Source organism: Onychomys torridus, chromosome 3, assembly GCF_903995425.1.
Source record: "Onychomys torridus chromosome 3, mOncTor1.1, whole genome shotgun sequence".
NCBI lineage: Eukaryota > Metazoa > Chordata > Mammalia > Rodentia > Cricetidae > Onychomys > Onychomys torridus.
Genome location: NC_050445.1, coordinates 108,846,923 through 108,860,890, shown reverse-complemented (window position 1 = coordinate 108,860,890; position 13,968 = coordinate 108,846,923). Strand labels below are relative to the sequence as shown.

The following is a 13,968-nucleotide window of genomic DNA, read 5'->3' as shown; positions in this document are numbered from 1 at the left end:
GTGAATTATTACAATGAATGTCAAAATGGTACAGGCCAGATATGTCTTAGGGAGGTCGTATATTTCCAGGAAAATGTCATTCATCATACAGGCAAAAAGGTTATTAAATTCTTGTGAGGTAATGTTGTCAGCCATATTACAAGAATTACTCAAAATTTGTTAGTCAGTTTTAAGGTGGAAAATTATCAAGTACTTTTACTTGAAAGAAGCTTACCTTTCCGTGGTTTTGAGGGTGCAGTAGCACTTTTCAGCCAGCAGGAGGCGTTGGTATAGCTCCAAAGCAAGGCCTGCTGGCAACCTTGACTGGCGGCAGCTGAAGGCAGGAGCCAAGATGGCGGGGAAAGGGCACTCGGAGGAGTGGGAAGATCTCACTCACAGTGGTTTTCGCTGGTCTGGGGGATAAGCTAGGGAACTGAGACCGGACTAGCTGCTCTCTTTTTCGGGAATGGAACCGTGTAGTTCTGGTTAAATAGAACTTTGCAGGCAAGTTTAGGTACCCGCCAGCCGGGGAGGAGGCTGAGGGAGGGAGCCGCCTAGGCCTTTGGAATTTGCCCCACGTGAGCGCCAGATATTGGTGAAATTATTAAGGCCACTCCACATAGTTAAAAGGGAGGTTTATTTTGTGGGGTAACTTACAAACGAAAGGGTAGGTTACAGGGTCTGGCAAGGGTATAGTGCAGCCCGGCGGTGTTCTCTGGAGAACCCTGCTCGGTCTACCTCCAGCATCCAGAGTCTGGGAACCAAGAGAGAGCCCTCTTCCTGATCCTTGGTCTTCTGCTTCCTCCTCCGCCCTGCCTTGTGGGCATGACCATTACCGAAGCCTCAATGGGGGTTGGAACTTCCAGGCCAATGCTGGGATGGCTACCCACTACAAATGAGGTCTTGCAATCTTCTTCTTCTCCTTCCTTCCCTCCTCCTCCTTCCTTCCCTCCTCCTCCTCCTCCTTCTTGGTTTTTCAAGACAGGTTTTCTCTGTGTAGCTTTGTGCCTTTCCTGGAACTCGCTTTGGATCAATATTCCTCTTAATTGGAAAGATAAATCAAATGTAAGATTCTACTCATGGTGTATTTTTATGTCAACGACAGTATCATGTTTCATCTTAAAAAGAGCCATTTGGGTTGGTATTACAGATAGAAAATACAACTCATCTGTGAGCAGTGATGTTACTGTCCCTACTTAGATCTCATTGCTTAGCCTTTAGGATCATTTTAAAAAACTTAAATACTGGGTAATGCAAGTAGAACATCTGGAGAAAGATTGTGACATGTCCTTTCTACCTTGAACTAGTCAAAATGCTGATAACAGACTATGTGCTAACAAAATTGAAGGTTGTGAATGACTTAGCAGGAGAATATTTGCAGCTATGTAAAAGAGAATACTGGGACTTTGTGGAGAAATGAAGGAACTGCCCAACAGAAATGTGTAAACATATGAACATATCTGTTGTGGCACAAGCTTTTAACACAAGCACTTGTTTTAACAGGCAGACACAGGCAGAGTTCTAGGAGTTCAAGGCTAGCCTAGTGTATATAGTGAGGCCCGACCTCACTATATTGTATATATGTGAGCTATGGCCATGTGGTGAGATCCTGTCTCAAAAAAAAATAACAAAACATTCAATCCATCCTAGATTTCCAGTTCTCTCTAGAAAGATGTTTCCATCTATAGCATCTATGTAATTGTTGACACAAGCTGTTTAAAGCATTCTGTTCACATTATAAAACCAGGACTATTAATCACTCCACATGAAACATTGTACCTGTTTGTTGAAACCGGGTCTCTCAGTGTAGCCAAGACTAACCTTGAACTTACAATCCTACTGCCTCCAACTGTGAAGCTATGACATTATTCAGACATCAGGAGTGCAGTGCTTGGCTTCCATGACCACAAGCTTCAGCTACAGGTCACCGGGTCCTGTTTTGTCACAGGGCTCATGACGCTTTCTGTAAGTGTGTTTTAGTTCTGTGGGAGGTGGAGCAAAATTGCGTTAGTTTCAGAGCCTATTCCTGCTTCTGTCAGTGAGGATGATGCTGGTCTTCAGACTCCTTATGGAGCAGAGCCAGCCTGACCTCAGCCTCAGCTATGATCCAACTGCTGGTGGTCATGTTGGCTCTCCAGGTCTGCCCTGACTTTTACTATACATCTAATTTCTGTTACAATTCACCTTCAAATTTCCTCTCAGCTAAAATCCTGCAACTGGGAGTTTGGACATATTGGAAACAGAATCAACACTACCTGGAAAATAAGAGCTCCATGGGAAGACTGACCCGGGGAGAGGCTGCCTGTCACATAGTGTAGAAAGAAGACCCTAGATTCATAGGGAAGTCACGGGAGGCCCTGGAGTCCTGTATCCAAGGCATCATGGTGAAGGAACTTAGAACTGTATCTAAAGAGTAAGGTGAGAAAAGACAGGGTTGTCTATATGACATAAACTTTTTTATTCCTGCAGCAAGGGCAAGGAAGCTCAAAGAAGAGTTTGTGCTCAGCCCTCCCCAGATGGCTGTTATCCAAGACAGAATAGAGTCAGCTCAACAGGTGAAATGCTCTGCTGGGATGCCATGTTTTCGTGCTCCCCAGCGGGAACTTGTCATCTTCAACAGACACTTTTAAAATTACAAACCTCAGAGATGCATTAAGAACTCCCTCTACCTAAGCCTGTGCAGGATCTCCTCAGGCAGAGTCCTCCCCTGCCACATCCATCTGGCAGAATCAGAAGGTGGTCAGGTCCCAGGCAGGCTATGGGAGGAGGAGCAGTGGGGCTCAGGGAGGTTGTCAGCATCTGCAGAGGAGACACTGAGCTCTGACAGCCCCTTGACACACGAGCTGTGTTCTGCACAAAGGAGAATGAGGGTGTTTTCTTCTTACGATTTTTATTTCTTTTATTTATAGACTCTTAAAATTATGTTTACACAGTCAGGTGGTGGTGGCAAATGCCTTTAATCCTAGTACTCGAGAGGCAGAGTCAGGTGGATCTCTGTGAGTTCAAGGATAGCCTGGTCTACAGAATGAGTTCTAGGACATCCAGGGCTAAAAACAAAAAAAAATAAAAAATAATTATATTTACACTTTCATATTTTTTCTGAACTTAATGACTCACACTGATTTTGTAGATTTACATACATTATATCCTCAATATTTCCTTTTTATATATAGGATCAGAAACTTGAAAAGTCCTAAATTCACAGTTTAATTAAATGATCCCCCTTTTTGCATCTATTGTTTTCATAGATCAAATGCAATTGATATTTATACAAGTACCTTATGAATTTGAAATATTAAATGATAAGAAATCTTTATAAGAAATCAAAGCCATATTCCCCAAATCCTACAGAGTTCAGTCTCAATGACTGCTGTATGCCTACTAGTGTTTGCTCAAGGTCACTTTTCTCCCCATTTTATGTATTTATTTACTTTCCAAATACATTTTAATTGTGTTGTACTTCCGTCACTTTTCTCCTTCACCTCTATCATGTCTGTACATTCTCAATTTCATTGACTCTTTATCATTTTTACATACAAATGTTTGCATGTAAGTGTGTGCACAAATACATGAATGCAACCTTGAGCACATTAATTTAGTTTCTGTGTATATGGTTTCTGGGCTAACTACTTTGTACTGGATCAGGAGGAAGAGGGCTCATCCTTGAGAGAGGCTATTTCTCCCTGTCTAGGAGTCTCTAGTTGCCTGTAGTTACTTGTCTATGAGAAGGACTCCATGAGATCTTCCCCCTTCCATGTTTGTGTGTCTTTGATATTGCCGTGTTCCTGTCTCATTTGTGCCAATATTTCTAGGAGACACTGGCTCTTTGCAAATTTCTGTTCCTCTTAGTCAGTATTCCCCAAGCCATAGATGCAGGAGCTGTTTTGTAGATCTACTCACCTTGGCTGGGTAACACAATCAATAGCTATCTGCATTGGGTCCAGTGTGGTTTTCTGTGATGGTCTCCATCTGCTGTAAAGAGAGGCTTTGCTGACGAGAGGTGACAGCTATACTTTTCTGTAGGTATAAGACTTAGAATGTAGTTAGGAATTATGTTGGTCTAGCAAAGTGGTTGTAGTAGTTTTTTTTCTCTAAGGTCTATGTTCTCACTGATCCCAGGAAGTTAACTAGGTTTCTAGAACCAGGCATGATTTCCCTCCTGTTGTGTGGGCTCTAAAGCCAGCCAGGCAGTTGTTGGTTACTACCATGTGAGTGCTCTGTTGCACCTCTATGGATATCTTGCCATGCTCCTCTTTGTTGTGGTTCATAGTGTTGGGGCATGATAGGATTATTAACTTCTTCCCTCTTTAGATAGTTTGTACAGTATTTTCTGGTATCATGGATGATGGACCATGGGAAGGAGGCATTCAGGTCAGATTCAGTGAGATTGTCTTGTGTACTAAGTGTGAGGTGTCTTCAGCACCTGTAACCTCTGAGTGGTAGCCATGGCTATATCAGTAGTCTATGTTGTTTCGGGATTCACTGGACCACCCTTACCCATCCCTCAGGAGACTTCTTTTACTTGGTCCTCAGAGTTGGTTACTCTGTGGTTCTTGGGGGAGAATTGTCTGTCAAAGTGGCATAATTTTTTTTATTTCAATTTGGTTTCAAAACTACAAATTAGGGGTGTCAGCCATTAGCCTTGCTTTGCCTGATAGGACTGTCACCTGAAGGAGCTGTGATGATAAGGTTACAGGACACTGATTGTTAAATACACAGTGAACATGGTCCTAAGGCCCAGGAATACAACTTCCTGGAAGAGATAATATTTTATTCTATTAATCTTTTCTCTTTGTCCTATGTATTGAATAAAAATTTGCCTTCCAATTTCACTAATAATGGAAATGCCTGAATTTCATGTTGTTTTATAGTAAATTTGATATAATTGAGCCCCATCTCATCCTGCTCTCTATATTTGATATTCAGATTTTTATCAAACTATATCTCTTCATGAACTTTTGGTGGAAAGTTGAAAGTGCACCACAACTTTTCTTGATCCTGACACAGGGGATAGATTATTTTTATATTTTTTATTTTATAATTAATTTCATTTTACATTCAGCCATGGATTCCTCTGTCCTCCCTCCTCCTGAGGACCCTCCACCCCCTAGTCCACCTCCCATTCCCATCTCCTCCAAGGCAAGGACTCCCCTGGGGATTCAGCTCAGCCTGGTAGATTCAGTTTAGGCACGTCCAGTCCCCTCCTCCCTTCACCTAGGCTGAGTAAAGTGTCCCAGCATAGGCCCCATGTTCCAAACAGCCAGTTTATGCACTAAGGACAGGTCCTGGTCCTACTGCCTGGGGGCCTCCCCCAAGACCCAGCTATACCACTCTTGGGCATACAACCAAGGAATGCTCAATCATACCACAAGGGCACATGCTCATCTATGTTTATAGCAGCATTGTTTGTAATAGCCAGAACCTGGAAACAACCTAGATGCCCTTCAACTGAAGAATGGATAAAGAAAATATGGTAATATACACAATGGAGTACTACTCAGCAGAGAAAAACAATGTCATCATGAGGTTTGCAGGCAAATGGATGAATCTAGAAAAAAATCATCCTGAGTGAGGTAATCCAGACTCAGAAAGACAAACATGGTGTGTACTCACTTATAGGTGGATACTAGATGTAAAGTAAAGGATGACTAGACTGCTACTCACAACTCCGGGGAGGCTACCTAGTAAAGAGGACTCTAAGAAAGACACAGGGATCGCCCAACAACAGAGAAATGGATGAGATCTACATAAGCAAACTGGACATGAGGGGGGTAATGAAGGGCAAGGGTCAAGGGAAAGAGAGCTTAGGGTAGCAGGAGATCCCAGCCAGATCAAGAACAGAGAGGGAGAACAAGGAAAGAGATACCATGATAAATGAAAATCCCGCAGGAATAGGAAGAAGCAAAGTGCTAGAGAGGTCCCCAGAATTCCACAAAGATACTTCCACAATAGACTGCTGTCAATGGTCGAGAGAAAGCCCAAACTGACCTACTCTGGTGATGCGGATGGCTGAACACCCTAACTGTCATGATTGAACTCTCATCCAATGACTGATGGAAGCAGATGCAGAGATCCACGGCCAGGCCCCAGGTAGAGCTCCAGGAGTCCAATCGGAGAGAGAGAGGAGGGATTACATGAGCAAGAGATATTGAGACCATGATTGGAAAAAGCACAGGGACAAATAGCCAAACTAGTGGAAACACATGAACTAAGAACCAATGGCTGAGGAGCCTCCATGGAACTGGATCAGGCCCTCTAGATAAGTGAGACAGTCGATTAGCTTGAACTATTTAGGAGGAGATAGATTCTAAACCTTATCCCTCAATGGGCTACCTCACATGACCACAATGGACTTATCAGTGTTTACTCATGGATGCTTTTTATTCTCAACACAAATTTAGACATTAGGAAATAGTGGTGTCAAGACTCAACCTCTGCTCTGCTTGCTAGGAAATGTGCCCAGAGTGCCAAGACAGTGAGGTTGCTAGAAAACTAAGTACTCAGTAAACACAGGGTACCTTCCACTTCCTGGCTATAAAGACAGACAGGAATTCAACTCCCTAGAGAAAGATTAGCTGTGCTTCTTTATCTTTTCCTTATGTTCTACAAATTGAGTAAATAATTCTTTCAATTTCATTGACAATAAAAATACTTCATTCTCTATGTTTTGATAACCATTGATCATATATATACATATATATGACATATATTCATATACATACACACACACACACAGAGAAAGAGAGAGAGAGAGAGAGAGAGAGAGAGAGAGAGAGAGAGAGAGAGAGAGACCTATCTCACCTTTTCATGAACTTATGTGAAATAGGACAGGAACTGAACCACTTGCTTTATCACAGACACAATGCTGGGAGGGAGGGCTGAGCTGCTTACGAGCAAAGCACGAGTCTCCCAAGCATCATCACTGGGTGACAGCTGGAGTCTGTGCCATGCTGCTCCTCCAGGTCTTCCTGTTCTGTGTTTTAAAAGAATGCTTCTCCTGGTCTTTCTGTGTCTGGAGATTTTGAAATATACTGGTACACATACAAGTTGCAAGTCAGAACCCTGAGAACTGGATACAATCTGTTCCATTTTTAAACAAGCATAATTCTGAATCTATTTAAACAACTGCCATTCCCTAAATAAAATGCACCTTGGGTGCTTGTTTCTCGTATTTCTGTTATTACTCTACTTCATCCTCTCTCTGTACGTAGAGGCGACATCTACCTGGTGACGGTTTTTCTTCCCCGATGCACCAGCTTTCTCTCATGTCTCACAAGGTCAGGTCATTGTTCTGAGCACCTACCATTGGTTTGAGGACTATTTGATGATGCCACGGCTCTCAGGTTGTGCATGATTGATTGGTTAATTGCAGGATGACACTGTCTACAGCTGTGGCTTCCTGGTTTCATGCTGGACAGGGGGCTCTAACTCTGATGTCCTGAGCAGCTGAAGCCTTCACACTTGGCTCTAACTAGGAATGCTCGTGTTTCTCTTCAGCATTTCTTGCTCCCAGCATGTTGACTTTTCTTACTCTGCCTGGAATCTGTTTCACAAATCTATTATTTTTCCTGTATTATATAATAAATGCCAAGTCTCTTTGTAGCAACCTGGGTTTTTCCCAGTGTGTAAAGTGCAGTCTTGTTACATGGAATAATAAGGTACAGTAACAGCACAACCCTAAGTGCTCTGGGTTGATGTTTTGCAAGGCTCACATTCAACAGAAAACTTTCCCTTTGAAGTATAGTAGCCTACAGATCCCTACAAACTTGTCTGATTTGATCATGTTAGCTAGTTCTTACAAAGAGTAACTAGTACAGCACCTATTTATGTGTTGTATAATATTAAATAAATGCATACAATATATCTGATATGTTTGTTTATTCAAATAGTTCAATGTGACTCAGACGGTGTGATGTCTACAGAAATCTTTCTGTGGTCTCTCCTGACATGTTAGTCCTTGTGACCTCATGTCACTTTTGTCTGTGTTCTGGAGAAAATATGATGGTTTTTCCTGTTGCCTTCTTGGAATTCCATTTCAGAAAAACCAATGTCTTCTAGTGGTTTCAAAGCAGTTATTTCCTGAAGCCATGATTTCTAGAATATTAATGAGGATTCATGGTGATCGTGACAGGGTGGCATACTCCTGCCATAATAGTCCTTTGGGATGACAAAGCAGAAATATGGTGACTACCAGGCTAGTATTGTCTACTTGTTGGCTTCTAGGATGGTCTCATCTGCAGAAAACAAGCTAAAATGTGTGTCAGCCATGACTCCTAATTTTCCAAAATGGTAAAGGTGGAAGAATCACATTCTTCTCATGGAATATGGAAAGAGTGTATTCCCACGCCAGAACATACAGATGATTCCAACATACTTGGTGAGAGTTTTTCAATACTATGTGCTTTCAAGGCTCAAGCATTTTTTCCTTTGAGTAAATGAAATCGAGTTAAAGAATACCCCGCATTTCACAGAAACAATGTATTAGCTAGCAATTTCCAATTACTTGAAAGTTAACTGTGAAAGGTCAGAGGGTACCTGCTTGAAGTTACTCTTTACAATTGTGTGCTAAATGCCTTAAGTGAGGTTTATACACTAAAATAAACACCTGCCATTTATAATCACGTAGAAGCCATAGGATGACACATGGCCTCTGTGGTCCTGTTATTTGTCCGTCCGAGTTTGGAACTTGGGTGACTGTCTTACTGTGTTTTCATGGGTTATCATCAGACAACTTGAAGCATGTTCAGAGAAATGGATGTTTTAATTAGTTATTATTCTCCTCCACCTTCTCCTTTCCTTCTGGCCTTCCTTCTTCTCTCTCTCATTCTTTCCTTCACTCCACTTTCCTTTCTCCCTCTCCCCTTCCTCCTTCTCTCCTGCTGTTATTAAGACTGGGGTTAGTAAGTTATATAAAGAACATCACAATTCAATTACATAATTTCTTACACATTAATAACAGCATTACTATCTAGCATTCATGGTCTATTCATCTTTTAAAAATGGCTAACTCCTTTTATCCATAGCATTAAATTTTATTTTAGGAAATCTGCATTTTTAAAGGGTTCAATAGACTCTCTCTGGCCAGTAATTCTAAAAGGCACTCCTTGTTTGTGAATGTGAACACTTCACTTTCTCCTAATATCTTACATTACAGAGCTTCAAGTCAAAACACCATAAAATGAGTTCACAGTACATCCTTGGTATTGGATGATGCTTCTATTTTTTCCTCATAACTAGATTAATCTTCACACTATTACAGTTATATACCTCACATGTATGAAGGTTAATTGAAGTAATGCGTTTATTCTGAAAGACATATTCTACCAGTAGATCACTATTCAGTTGTCTAGAATTAATATTAGGCTTCATCCTCTTGAGGATGGAGAAGTATCATTGCCTACTTGGAGGACAGGTGACGGAACAGCTTTCCCAGATCCTATCTTTCAGGTATCCACTAGACAGTTTTCCGTTAGTTGAAACCTAACAAGGGAATGGCTCTGCATCAAGTGTAATTTTAGCTCTGTTTACTACTCTAGTCTCACTGTTGAATAAGAAACAGCTGGGACGTTTTCCCGCCATTGTTGGATGACTTGGCTCTTCTCACAGAGGCTGGTTGGTTTGATGATCTAGAGATCTTAACAGATGCAGAGTTCTGTTGTGGAATATTAGTTTAAGATGCGTTACATTCATTTATGCTGTGGAATGTTTGTTTAATGGTGCAAAGATGTGTTGCATTCTTCTTCTTCTTTTTTTTTCCCGAGACAGGGTTTCTCTGTGTAGCTTTGCACCTTTCCTGGAACTCACTCTGTAGCCCAGGCTGGCCTCGAACTCACAGAGATCCAACTGGCTCTGCTTCCTGAGTGCTGGGATTAAAGGCGTGCACCACCACTGCCTGGCTGTGTTGCATTCTTTTTTCCCCCTTTTAAAAATTTATTATATTTGTGTTTTAATTTTACACATCAGCCATGGGTTCCCCTGTCCTCCCCCCTCCCACCCTCGCCTTGACCCCAGCCCCTCACCCCCATTCCCATATCCTCCAGGGCCAAGACTCCCCTGGGGATTCATTTAAACCTGGTGGATTCAGTACAGGCAGGTCCTCTCCTTCCAGGCTGAGCAAAGTGTCCCTGTGTAAGCCCAAGGTTCTAAACAGCCAGCTCATGCACTAAGGACAGGTATGGGTCCCACTACCTGGGTGGCTCCCAAACAATTCAAGCTATTCAATTGTCTCACTTATCCAGAGGGCCTGATCCAGCTGGGGGCTCCACAGCCTTTGGTTCATAATTCATGTGTTTCCATTAGTTTGGCTATTTGTCCCTGTGCTTTTCTAATCTTGGTCTCAACAATTCACACTCTATGTTGCATCTGTTTAACTCTGTAAAGCTGTGTTACTTTGCCTGATTAGTCCAATAAAGATCTGAATGATCAATAGCAAGGCAGGATAGAGAAACAGGTGGAGCTGGCAGGCAGAGAGAACAAATAGGAAGAGAAATCTAGGCTAAAAAGAAGAGCTAGGAGTGAGAAAAGGAGGAGAGGAGGATACCAGGGGCCAGCCAGCCAGCCACACAACCAGCCACAGAGTAAGAAGGAAAGAAAGATATATAGACTAGAGGAAGGTAAAAGCCAGAGGCAAAATGTAGATGGAATAATTTGAGAAAAGCTGGTTAGAAACAAGCCAAGCTAAGGCTGGGCATTCATAAGTAAGAATAAGTCTCTATGTATCTATCTGGGAGCTGGGTGGCGGGCACCCAAAGAGTAAAAATGAAAACCAGCTACAGAGTTCCAAAGCAGGATTCAAAGAAAGGCCTGATATGCTGTCAGAATGCTTAGGAAGTACAATGAGAATGCTTAACTATCTACCCTACAGCTTTTGTAACTTTGATCTTCTCTGTTTCAACTGATCATTATTAAAAGGACTGTATTAATTCTTCATAGTCAGATGTGTCAGAAACTAAATGATAATGAAACCAGTAGCTGACATTTGCACAGAGATCATGATGTACAGGACACACTTCCACATCTGGTTTGTATCAATCATCTTCTTTCACATCCTGTGTCTTCCTGACTCAGGCACATGACTGTCCATTTGTTCTAGGGGAGGGGACTGCAGCTGAACCTCTGAGTGCTCCAGATCACACTCGGAATGTGGGTGCAATCTGAAGCAGTGTGAATTCTGAGTTCACACTTACCAGTATTTTAAAGGGAACTATGATAAGAATATTTGGTCTGGCAATAAATGGAGAGATAAAGATAACACCTTAGTAAAATCACTCTGTGTATATCTATTTCATGGACAATCTTCCCTTGGCAAAGTCTCATTTCATTTGTGAAAACTTTGCCCTTCAAATTACTAAAAATACAGAGTTGTCACATACCAGACCACCAAGATGGTACAAATTAAAACCAAGTGAGGCCATCCGATCACCAGAGGAGGTCAGTTCGGGCTTTCTCTTGACCATTGCCAGTAGTCTATTGTGGAGGTATCTTTGTAGATTTCTGGGGACCTCTCTAGCACTTTGCTTCTTCCTATTCCCATGGGATCTTTATTAATCATCGTTTCTTTTTCTTTGTTCTCCCTGAACTCTCATCCAATGACTGATGGAAGTGGATGCAGAGATCTATGGCCACGCCCCAGGTGGAGCTCCAGGTGTCTAGTTGGCAGGAAAGAGGAGGCATTGTATGATTGAGAATTGTTGAGACCATGATTGGAAAAGCACAGGGACAAATAGCTAAACTAGTGGAAACACATGAACTATGAACCAATAGCTAAGGAGCCCCCAACTGGATCAGGCCCTCTGGATAAGCAAGACAGTTGATTAACTTGAATGGTTTGGGAGGCCCCCAGACAATGGGACCGGGACCTGTCCTCAGTGCATGAGTTGGCTGTTTGGAACCTGGGGCCTATGCTGAGCCTACTTTGCTCAGCCTGGGCAAAGGGAGGAGGGGACTGGACCTGCCTCGATTGAATCTACCAGGCTGAGCTGAATCCCCAGGGGAGTCCTTGCCCTGGAGGAGATGGGAATGGGGGGTGGGCTGGGAGGAGTGGAGGCTGGAGGAGGGAGGACGGGAATCTGAGGCTGATATGTAAAATTAAATTAAATTATAAAATAACTTAAAAAAACCTAATCAGAAAAATTTTGGATTAAAAAAAGAAAGAAAGAAAACCAAGTGAGATACTTGCCCAGAGAAATGGACACATGATGTAGTATGAAAGGAAATACTTTCTATTATATATGCAATTTTACTATTGAACAAAACTGACACTAGTAGAGGTTCACACTGGGGTGTGTAAGCCAGCCATGGTTGGAAGAGGTTAGGCTACGTGTTAGAGTAAGGATGAATGGCATGCAGGAGAGCTGAGACTTTGGTAGGTTGAGGGTGAATTGGGATGAATGTGTTCACATTCTGGGTAATGTTCCTTTTCTGGATGTAGAAGGCAATACTGTAATACAGGAGTTTCTTTATCTCTCTTTAGACAGTTACTATATCCTTCTATCCAGTGTAATATGAATAAAGACAATAAGCCATCCTGTAAAACCAACATCAGAAATGCCTTCTTAGAAATAAGCCTTGGCATCTCAGCCAGCCCCTTCCTTCCTCTCTTCCACATCTTCATGTTTGTTCATGGCCACAGGCCCAAACTCAGTGACTTGCCCATTGGCTTCGTGGCCCAAACACACCCAATGATGCTTATTGCAGTGTACAGAACCAAGACTTTTTATATCACCAGAGAGATGGGATGACATCACATGTCAACTTCTTACTGTCTTGCACAGGTTTTCCAGGGGCCTCTCTGTTTGTGCCACCTGCCTGCTGAGCGTTTTCCAGGCCATCATCCTCTGCCCTCAAAGCCCTCATTTAGTGAAGTTCTGACATCATTCTCCACATCATCTCTCACGTTTTCTTATTTTCCTGTGTATTTTCTCCACAGCCATCAGCAGTCATATCATAATAGCAGCTATCGCCACCCGAAATCTCAGATAATCTTATACACATCACAGGATCTTGCTCTTTTTATGCATGAGTTACTCAATACAACACACATTCTCTCTTGGTCTCGGGTCTTCGACTTGGTACATGGTAACTCTCTTGTGCGGGCATAAGATTCGGTCCCAGCACCTTCAGAACACAAACCATTCTCCAAAAGCATCTCAGAGCAAAGGGCCCTCCAGACCATCCTACTGCTTATGAGTTTCTTTCTGATGATGTCTACTTTGGACAGTATTTTCAGGTGATCTCACTTGTCGTCTCCTGGGTGGTCTATACTTCTTTAATTATGTGTCTCAATATTTCAACTGCCCAGTTATCTCTATTTTTCAAAACTAGACAAATGAACAGTTATAATCACATGATCCAGAACGAACACACACACACACACACACACACACACACACACACACACACACACACACACCAGTTATAGTCACACGACAAAATCATATATGCAACAAGGCCTGTGACATATTCTCAACATTCAAAGGTACAAACAACTTAAGGTCTTGAACTTTCTGAATATAGGAACAAAATGTAGCCTCTACATAAGGAAACTATTACTCAGTCTTAGTATGGAGGAGACTCTGGCATATGAGCCAACACCTGAAGCTGCTCTGCAAAGTGTAATTTCAGTCACACAGGAGCAGATATTGTTTGAATCTACTTATAGAAGGCAGGACTAAGAGGAGCCAGCAGTGACAAAACCCAGGAGGGTGTTCTAGATTCTCAAGAAAGTAGGCACTGTGGAACTTTTGCTGATGGAGAGAGTTTTAGTTCAGGAAAGAGAATGCTGTAGGTGCCTGTGCCCTAGGTGCACAATAATGTGAGTGTGCTGATTGATACCAATTGAATGTTCAGTGTTCAGAATGGGAAAATGCTTATGTTATGTGTATTTTCTCATAATGAAAATGTGTTCAGTTACTTTAAACATGCTGCAAAAAGTATTGCCTCTGTAATTAATGAAAATATTCTAAAAGTACCAAATTGTAATTTCCAACA

General features: G+C 42.1%; 1 pseudogene; it reads left to right on the top strand.

Annotated features, from left to right (window-relative positions):
- Positions 1-12,482: 12,482 nt before the first annotated feature.
- Positions 12,483-13,211, top strand: LOC118580101 (annotated as a pseudogene).
- Positions 13,212-13,968: the final 757 nt, after the last annotated feature.